The sequence below is a fragment of the Bombina bombina genome, chromosome 6, assembly GCF_027579735.1.
Source record: "Bombina bombina isolate aBomBom1 chromosome 6, aBomBom1.pri, whole genome shotgun sequence".
Classification (NCBI taxonomy): Eukaryota; Metazoa; Chordata; class Amphibia; order Anura; family Bombinatoridae; genus Bombina; species Bombina bombina.
In genome coordinates, this window is record NC_069504.1 from 520983511 (window position 1) to 520992909 (window position 9399).

The window sequence follows — 9399 nt, forward strand, 5'->3', positions numbered from 1 at the left end:
TTCCTCTGCTCCCTCGTCTGATTGCCAAAATCAAACAGGAAAGAGCATCGGTGATATTGATAGCGCCTGCGTGGCCACGCAGGACCTGGTATGCAGACCTAGTGGACATGTCATCCTTTCCACCATGGACTCTGCCTCTGAGACAAGACCTTCTAATACAAGGTCCTTTCAATCATCCGAATCTACTTTCTCTGAGACTGACTGCATGGAGATTGAACGCTTGATCCTATCAAAGCGTGGCTTCTCTGAGTCAGTAATTGATACCTTAATACAGGCACGAAAGCCTGTCACCAGGAAAATTTACCACAAGATATGGCGTAAATATCTTCATTGGTGTGAATCCAAGAATTACTCATGGAGTAGGGTTAGGATTCCTAGGATATTGTCCTTCCTCCAAGAGGGTTTGGACAAAGGATTATCAGCTAGTTCTTTAAAGGGACAGATTTCTGCTCTGTCTATTCTTTTACACAAGTGTCTGGCAGAAGTTCCAGACTTTCAGGCATTTTGTCAGGCTTTAGTTAGAATTAAGCCTGTGTTTAAACCTGTTGCTCCTCCATGGAGCTTAAACTTGGTTCTTAAAGTTCTTCAAGGGGTTCCGTTTGAACCCCTTCATTCTATTGATATCAAACTTCTTTCATGGAAAGTTCTTTTTCTGATGGCTATTTCCTCGGTTTGAAGAGTCTCGGAGTTATCTGCCTTACATTGTGATTCTCCTTATCTGATCTTTCATTCAGATAAAGTTGTTCTGCGTACAAAACCTGGGTTTTTACCTAAGGTGGTTTCTAACAAGAATATCAATCAAGAGATTGTTGTTCCATCATTATGTCCTAATCCTTCTTCAAAGAAGGAACGTCTTTTGCATAATCTAGACGTAGTCCGTGCCTTGAAGTTTTACTTACAGGCTACTAAAGATTTTCGCCAAACATCTAACCTGTTTGTTGTTTACTCTGGACTTCGGAGTATAATCCGTTTAGCCTATGAGACTGCTCCTGAAAGGATTACAGCTCATTCTACTAGAGCTGTGGCTTCCACCTGGGCCTTTAAAAATGAGGCCTCTGTTGAACAGATTTGCAAGTCTGCAACTTGGTCTTCCCTTCATACTTTTTCCAAATTTGATACTTTTGCTTCTTCGGAGGCTGTTTTTGGGAGAAAAGTTCTACAGGCAGTGGTTCCTTCCGTTTAAGTTCCTGCCTTGTCCCTCCCATCATCCGTGTACTTTAGCTTTGGTATTGGTATCCCACAAGTAATGGATGATCCGTGGACTGGATACACTTAACAAGAGAAAACATAATTTATGCTTACCTGATAAATTTATTTCTCTTGTAGTGTATCCAGTCCACGGCCCGCCCTGTCCTTTTCAGGTAGGTCTAAATTTTAATTAAACTACAGTCACCACTGCACCCTATGGTTTCTCCTTTCTCGGCTTGTTTCGGTCGAATGACTGAATATGGCAGTGAGGGGAGGAGCTATATAGCAGCTCTGCTGTGGGTGATCCTCTTGCAACTTCCTGTTGGGAAGGAGAATATCCCACAAGTAATGGATGATCCGTGGACTGGATACACTACAAGAGAAATAAATTTATCAGGTAAGCATAAATTATGTTTTTCGATGGACCAAATAAGCTCCATAATCCAGACTCCACCACGTACTATTTTCCACATATACAGTGTATGACATAAATATAATTCTTATCTGTACATCTAATTAAACTTTTTATTTTATATGATTGATTTGTTACTGTTGAAATAATTTCCTTTTTTTTCCTAGAATGCCATGTTTGACATGTAAATCATGCATTGTTATCTGAACTGAAGCACAAGTGAAATAATAATATGATTAGTAAACAGGGTTATTAACCTGTTCTCACCCAAGGTAATCCTGAAAATATGGCCTGTTAGGAAGGCTTGAGGGCTGGTCTGAAAACCAGTGCCCTAGACTATCGCTCAAGTCCTAAAAATAACTTTGGACTATAAGAACAAATATAAAAGCCCTATTGATTGCGTTGAAGCGATGTTACAACACAATTGCACTGTCTGACCTCTGCTTGTAATCTAGACCTTTGGGGAATTTAATTTTGACTTTAATGTTACTTTAATACAGTTTAAGGACTAGGTAGGAACAAAAAAGTATGGCCAGGAACAGAAGCAAAAAAACCCAACAACATAAGGGTCACAGAGAAAATAAAATAAACGGTAGACGAGTGAAGAAGCAAGTGGGGAGTTAACTGTATAATGACCATTTTGAAGTTTACCATAAATAAACATACTGATTATTTATTTATATTTTGTTACAGATGTAACCAAGTACTGCATACCGGTGGAAGAGGACCATATTTTGCTGTGTAGCATTCTTGGATTTTTTATGACTTAATGCATTTCATTGTCCCCACCAAGAGATTGTCAACTTTGTTTGCCTTTCATTTTGCATTCCTATTTGTTATGTTTGCCATTATCACATACTGTCCTGCCTTTTAGGGACAACGTTTCACATTGCATGAAGTTGCCATTTTCAGGCTAAAACTCCAAAGGCCTTTGATGTAAATAGGTTTTATGTTTAATGATAAAGTGGCAAGACTGTTAAAGGGATATAAAAGTCAAGATTGAAATACTCAGGCTTACCTATGTGTGTTAGGGTAGCCAAATATACAAGAAAAGTTGTCACAGAGCATGTGAGAATTTTCCTATGTAGCATAATGTACTGAAGAAAAACAAAAAATGTGCATTGGAAATTTTGATTTTATGTTCCTTTAACAAAATGATTTCCAAATTTTTATCTCATTCACTACCACTATGAGTGAAAGGGGTTAAGATTCCTTTATAATGGGATTGATATTTCCATTAAATTCCAAATAATTGTAATGTATGACACGTTAATGTTTAATTCAACAATTGACCATGACCTGAATATAAAAATGATTTTGGAGCAAAATGTTAACATTTATGATGGGTCGCAAATAACAAGAATAATCTTTTATTAAATATGTAGTTGTAGTTGTAACTGTTTGTAGTTTTCTGTAATACATTTAAGTTAGATATTTTTCTTACACATGTTGGCATTTTTAAAAAACTAATAAAAGATTAGTAGAAAAACACTTCTGAATTACCCTATGACAAGATATTAAGGGACAGGAAATGCTGCAAATTTCTATCGTGCATATGAAAGAGCACTATTTAAACATGTTAGAAAGGTTGTTAAAAATGTTTTTATTGGTTTTGAAGCTAACAGGAAGCTGGTATTTAGTACTGATTGCTCATTGGCTGATAAGCAGAACTCCCACAGCTTTATTGGTGAGCAGTGGCACGTCTAACAAGCATTACAACAAAAATAGTTTCCCCCCCACACTCATTACAGGAATGTCTCTTTAACAACAAAAACAAACAAACAAACAAAAAAAACTGTTTAAAATGTCCTCTTTTAGATGCAACAAGTAAAAAAAATACTTCCTGTGTCCCTTTAATGTAATATAGGGGTTAGTTGTCCTTTATTGTCCTCTATATGACATTGTTTATCACTTCAAAGTAAATGGCAGCTAAATGTGATATAGGAAGGAGGCATCTGTGTGTTTTGTCTACAATAGTATAGAGCTTCTAAAGAAAAACTATATATACATACATCATTTAGCATCAGCAGAAAGAACATAGATCTGAAAAAGGGAACTTGGTAGCTTGCTATATTAACATGCCAAGAAAACATGTTGTTTTTACTGTTCAAATTTAAAGACATTGAAAGACATAAAGTTTAAACATTTTTTCTACCAAAAAAATAAAAATGTAAAAGCAAAGAATTGTAATGGTAAGGAAGCCTTAGTGTTTCTGCTAATAGGACTGTAACAAATACAATGCATTCAAATCTGTGAAGAGGACTGTAAAGCTTAGAATATAAAGCAAGCCACAAAAGACTATATAGTAAGGAGAGTACTACTGTTACAAGGCAGATGCATTCTCGTCTGTTAACAGGACTATAAATGAACATGCTGTCTACAGTGAAGCTCGCAGCAACACAAAGAATGTTTTGTTCGCTGTTAATCATCCTTTAATACGTAGAATGTGAAGACGTCTGTAACACGTTAGATGCATTCTTAGCTGTGAAGAGGACCGTAACACTTAGAATGTGTTGTTAGCTGTGAAGAGGACCGTAACATGTAGAATGCGTTGTTAGCTGTAAAGAGGAGTGTAACACTTATAATGTGTTCTTAGCTGTAAAGAGGACTGTAATGCTTATGAGTTCTTAGCTGTGAAGAGGACCGTAACATGTAGAATGCGTTGTTAGCTGTAAAGAGGAGTGTAACACTTAGAATGTGTTTTAGCTGTAAAGAGAACCGTAACATATAGAATGCGTTGTTGGCTGTGAAGAGGAGTGTAACATGTAGAATCTGTTGTAGCCTGTGGAGAGGACTGTAATACACAGAATGCGTTGTTAGCTGTGTAGAGGACTGTAATACACAGAATGCTTTGTTAGCTGTGTAGAGGACTGTAATACACAGAATGCGTTGTTAGCTGTAGAGTGGTGAGGAACATGTAGAATGGGTTAGCTGGGAAAAGGACTAACACGTAGAATGCGTTAACTGCGGAGAAGAGTATAACACAGAAAATGCGTAGTTAGTTGTGAAAAGGAGTGTAACACATAGAATGTGTTGTTAGCTATGGAAAGGAGAGGAACATGTAGAATGCGTTATCTGTGGAGAGGAGTGGAGAGTGTAACATGTAGAATGCATTGTTAGCTGTGTAGAGGTGAGGAACACGTAGAATGCGTTAGCTGTGAAAAGGACTGTAACACGTAGAATACGTTGTTAGCTATGGCGAGGAACATGTAGAATGCGTTGTTAGCTGTGAAAAGGACTGTAACATGTAGAATGTGTTGTTAGCTGTGGAGAGGAGTGTAACACCTGGGGGACGATTTATCAAAGTGCAGCCGCACATTGATAAATGCTGACGGCATTCAAAGTCGGCATTGATCATTGCAAAAGCAGTTCTAGTGAAATGCTTGTGCAATGCCGCCCCATGCAGATTCGCGACCAATCGGCCACTAGCAGGGGGGTCAATCAACCCAATCATATGCGATCGGGCGGATTGCTGTCCGCCGCCTCAGAGGTGGCGGACGAGTTAAGGAGCAGCAGTCTTAAGACCACTACTTCTTGACTCCTGTTTCCGACGAGCCTGAAGGCTCATGCAGAAACAGATGGATACGGCCCCATTTGGGACGTGATAAATCGGCTCCATAGAATGCGTTGTTAGTGGTGAAGAGGAGTGTAAAACATAGGATGTACTGAAATTTATGAAAATAACTATATCACTTACACTGTAAACCTCTGTAGATAGTAAGTGATCTAAAAAGTAAATTAGGGGTTTTCTACTTTGCTAAAAATACATTTAGACCAAATTTAAGCATTCCATACTTTATGTGATCGGTACTGTTGCTATGGTGATGATAGATTTTATTTATTTTTATGCAACTTTTTGTTAATATATATTTTACTTATTTTCCTTTACATTTATTTTACTTGTTCTAAAGAATTTTTAACAGGAACTTTATGACATGATATAAGACATAACTGTAGACCAAGGTGATGGCACTCAAAAGAAAAAAGGTCTTTATCAAGTATCTCAAATGAATTGTTGGTTCTGTGCCTTGAAAATTAAGTAGCAGCCACACAGATAAACATATTCTTTGTTATCCCCAAGACTACCTGAGTTATGGCTAATTTTAAAGATTAAAAATAAAATGCATTTGAGACAGTAAAATGTATATAAGTTCCAAGAAGGAAGGGCACATCCCAAGTGATGTTTTCGGGGTCTTATCCCCATCTTCAGACCAACAACAATACCATACAATAACAGAGACTTAAATAACACTCACCTCCTGTGCACGCCATTCATTATATATACAGTATATACACACACATACATATAGAAGATGTTTCATTTTGTAGATAGACATCATGTAACCTTTTTCACCTAAGGCCAAATGTGAAGAACCTATGAGGAAATATCACACACAAAAAAACTAAAGAGAAAAAGTAAGTGCGTCTTGTATATTCCTCACAAATAGACATTGCAAGTTTAATATATAATGTGCATGTAGGATTTTGGAATTCGGTTTAGCCGCATTTTCTTTGGAGCTTCTTCAAAGGACTGAAAAATCATAATTTTTACGTATACTTAGTACATGTAATCACTGGAAAAGGTATGTGTGCATAAAAAATAACTGTTTGTAAAAGCTTTTAAATGTATCTCTGCACATACCCTGTTAAAAGCTACGCACCCACCATGGGAAGTCAGGAACAAATTTAAATTAACTATGACAAGCAGTCGTTTTGTACAATGTGTACCGGCTTAGGCTTCTGACATCTGGAGTATGCACTTCAAAATTCTCACAAAATTTGGAAAACCCAGAGGTAAATTGCAAGAAAATGTGGGAAGAATAAAATAATATTGCAAATGTATTGATACTACACGGCATCGAACGTTTCACTGCTGCTCCCAGTGGCTTATCAATGGTTAGCCATTTCCTATTGTTCCCTCACTGTATCAGTGATAAAATCTGCATTGGCAATAGCCGTGCACTTGTGAACAGGGTACGTTTGCTTGCCAGGAACCAGCATATCCTGTATGGAGCTTGTTAGTAAGAGAATGGGGCTTATTATTCACTCCTGTGTCTGTTGTAAAGAAGTATGATTATTTTCATGCTAAAAAGTTTAATAAAATAAAAATGGTATAGGATGACCTATGCATATATTATTCAATGTCTGACAGGACGTTACCATTGCCTGAGAATTCTAAACTCAAAATTAAAGCTGCCATAAAATATTTAGCGCTAGATTTATCACGAGGCAAATGCAGGATCAAATGAGCGAGCCTGCAACCAATATTTACTGAAGTTAACGGATGAAAATCACCCGGATTAATTCGACCAGGGTGATTGACAAGCCCTACTCTCACGCAATTGGTTGCACGAGGGTAGGGGCAGCATTGCACAAGCGTTCGTTTGTGCAATGATAAATTTGGGAAATTGTGCAATCGCAGATTGATAAATCATGCCCTTAATCTTAGTTAAAAAAAAAACAATACTGAAGTTTGCTTATGTGTATTGTGCTTTTCACTCTTCTCAGACAGATTGGGGCGTATACTTTATGTTGCTAACAAAATAACAGTTTTGAAAACATTTATTGTGTATGCATAGATTTTCATGTGCTTAATTACTAACACCTACGATGCATATTAAAATTATTTAAATATCTCTCTCATAAGTATTTGCTATAGTTTTAAGACCTTTTTCCCTTATCCTGTGATTATCAGTTTGCTTTATATCTTCCCAGTAGTTTCCTCATATTCATTTGAAGCAATATACTGTCACCATACAGCTACAAGGGACTATTGGGGAATTCCACTAGGTATTTTATGCATAGTTTTCTACATTTGCCAGTAGATAGAAAACGCACTGGTATTTATTGCAGATCTATATACATCATTTTTTTTAGGTACACTGCTTATTAAGAATGGGGAAAGGTAAAAAGAAACACATACAATACCTAATCATGTTTTTACTCTTTTCAGAATATTAATTTACATCTCATAAAGTTCCTGGTAAAATGTTAAATATTCAGAATAATTGTGGCTAAATTAATAAATTAGCAAACTGGTTAAACGATTCTGCTTATACTTCAAATTATATTTTTGCATTTCAGTGAATAGCTTTATTTTGCATAATTTTCCTCATTCTGTGTTTATGTAAAAACATTTTTGCAATTTTTAATATCTGTAGTGGAAATAGTTACTGTGTAAGTTGTATTGCTGTTTTTACAAAATAAGTGATCTTGATGTGTAATGAAATGTAAGGTTAAAAAGGTTGTTAAGTAGGAAACAGGTCACATCTGACTTCATTTACAATGTATGTAACTCCAATATTAAAGGAAACGTTCTGTAAAGATTTGAGTTGGTAATCATTATAAACAATACAATATTATATTGTTAAAAGGAATCTAAACATTGTTGTCCTATTGAGCTAAATCATGAGGTAGTGTAGGAGTGGGCAATCCTTTATGAGAGCTGTGCTAAAGTAAGGCTATGATGTGCCCTGTTGTTACAGTCTGTCTTTTTTTTTTTTTTAAATCAGATCACGAAACAGATACCTTATACCCTGCAACTCCCCCCTTTCAGCCTCATACCCAAAATACATCTCAGATAATATATTTTGCCCCGCAACTCCTCTGTCAGCTCCAAACCCAAATAATCAGCTAATTAGTAAATATGGTTATTAACCTGCTCTCACCCATGGTAATCCTGAAAATCTGGCCTGTTAGAGAGGCATGGGGACAGGTTTAAAATCCCTTTGTTATACCCATGCCCACATCACACCCCTGACTGGCTCTAAAACCCTTTGCTTACCTTATTGTCTCAGTCTGAATGCCACTGACGTCTTGGTCCCTGCAGGGTTGAGGCTGCTGTGCTAGGTCTGCCGGTCAGGTGCCTTTCAGTTCCCTATGAGCAGTCAAGCAGCTGCATGTGGTGCTAAGGGTGGACTACAGCACTCATCTGGCAGCCCTATCCTATGCCATGACAAACCACACACAGGCTTTAGGTTGACAACTGCTAGTCTTAGGGTATTAGCTCCATGGGGTAATTTAGGAATATGAGGGTTATTTGAATTCCTACTGAACTTAAAGGGACACTGAACCCAATTTTTTTCTTTCTTGATTCAGACAGAGCATGCATATTATCACATTTTCTTCATTCTCTTGGTATATTTATTTGAAAAGCAAGAATGTAAGTTTAGATGCCGGCCCATTTTTGGTTAACAACCTGGGTTGTTCTTGCTGATTGGTGGATAAATTCATCCACCAATAAAAAAGTTCTATCCATATTTCTGAACCAAAAAAAGCTTAGATGCATTCTTTTTCAAATAAAGATAGCAAGAGAACGAAGAAAATTTGATAATAGGAGTAAATTAGAAAATTGCTTCAAATTGCATGCTCTTTCTGAATCATGAAAGAAAAAAAAAATTGGAATCAGTGTCCCTTTAACGCCTTAATGACCGAGGACGTGCAGGGCACGTCCTCAAAAAAAAGGCAGTTAACGCCTGAGGACGTACCCTGCACGTCCTCGGTGTGGAAAGCAGCTGGAAGCGATCCTGCTCGCTTCCAGCTGCTTTCCGGTTATTGCAGTGATGCCTCGATATGGAGGCATCCTGCAATAACGCTAGATGGCCATCCGATGCAGAGAGAGCCACTCTGTGGCCCTCTCTGCACCGGACATCGATGGCCGGTATCGTTGGTGGGTGGGAGCCGACTTGGGAGGCGGGTGGGCGGCCATCGATGGGCCGGGTAATGTAGAGGGGGGCGGGATCGGGGGCAGAGCCGATGGGGGCGCGCACGGACGCGCGCGCGTGCACGGGGGGCGGCGG

The 9399-nt window shown here is 37.9% G+C and overlaps 1 protein-coding gene across 1 annotated transcript in view; it reads left to right on the forward strand.

Annotated features, from left to right (window-relative positions):
- The window catches only part of HDGFL3 (HDGF like 3), a 180566-nt gene extending 172642 nt beyond the window's left edge, over positions 1-7924 (forward strand). Inside the window, exon 7 of the mRNA XM_053717419.1 lies at positions 2294-7924. The gene's annotated coding sequence lies outside the window, so the exon portion shown is untranslated. The remainder of the gene's footprint in view (positions 1-2293) is intronic.
- Positions 7925-9399: the final 1475 nt, after the last annotated feature.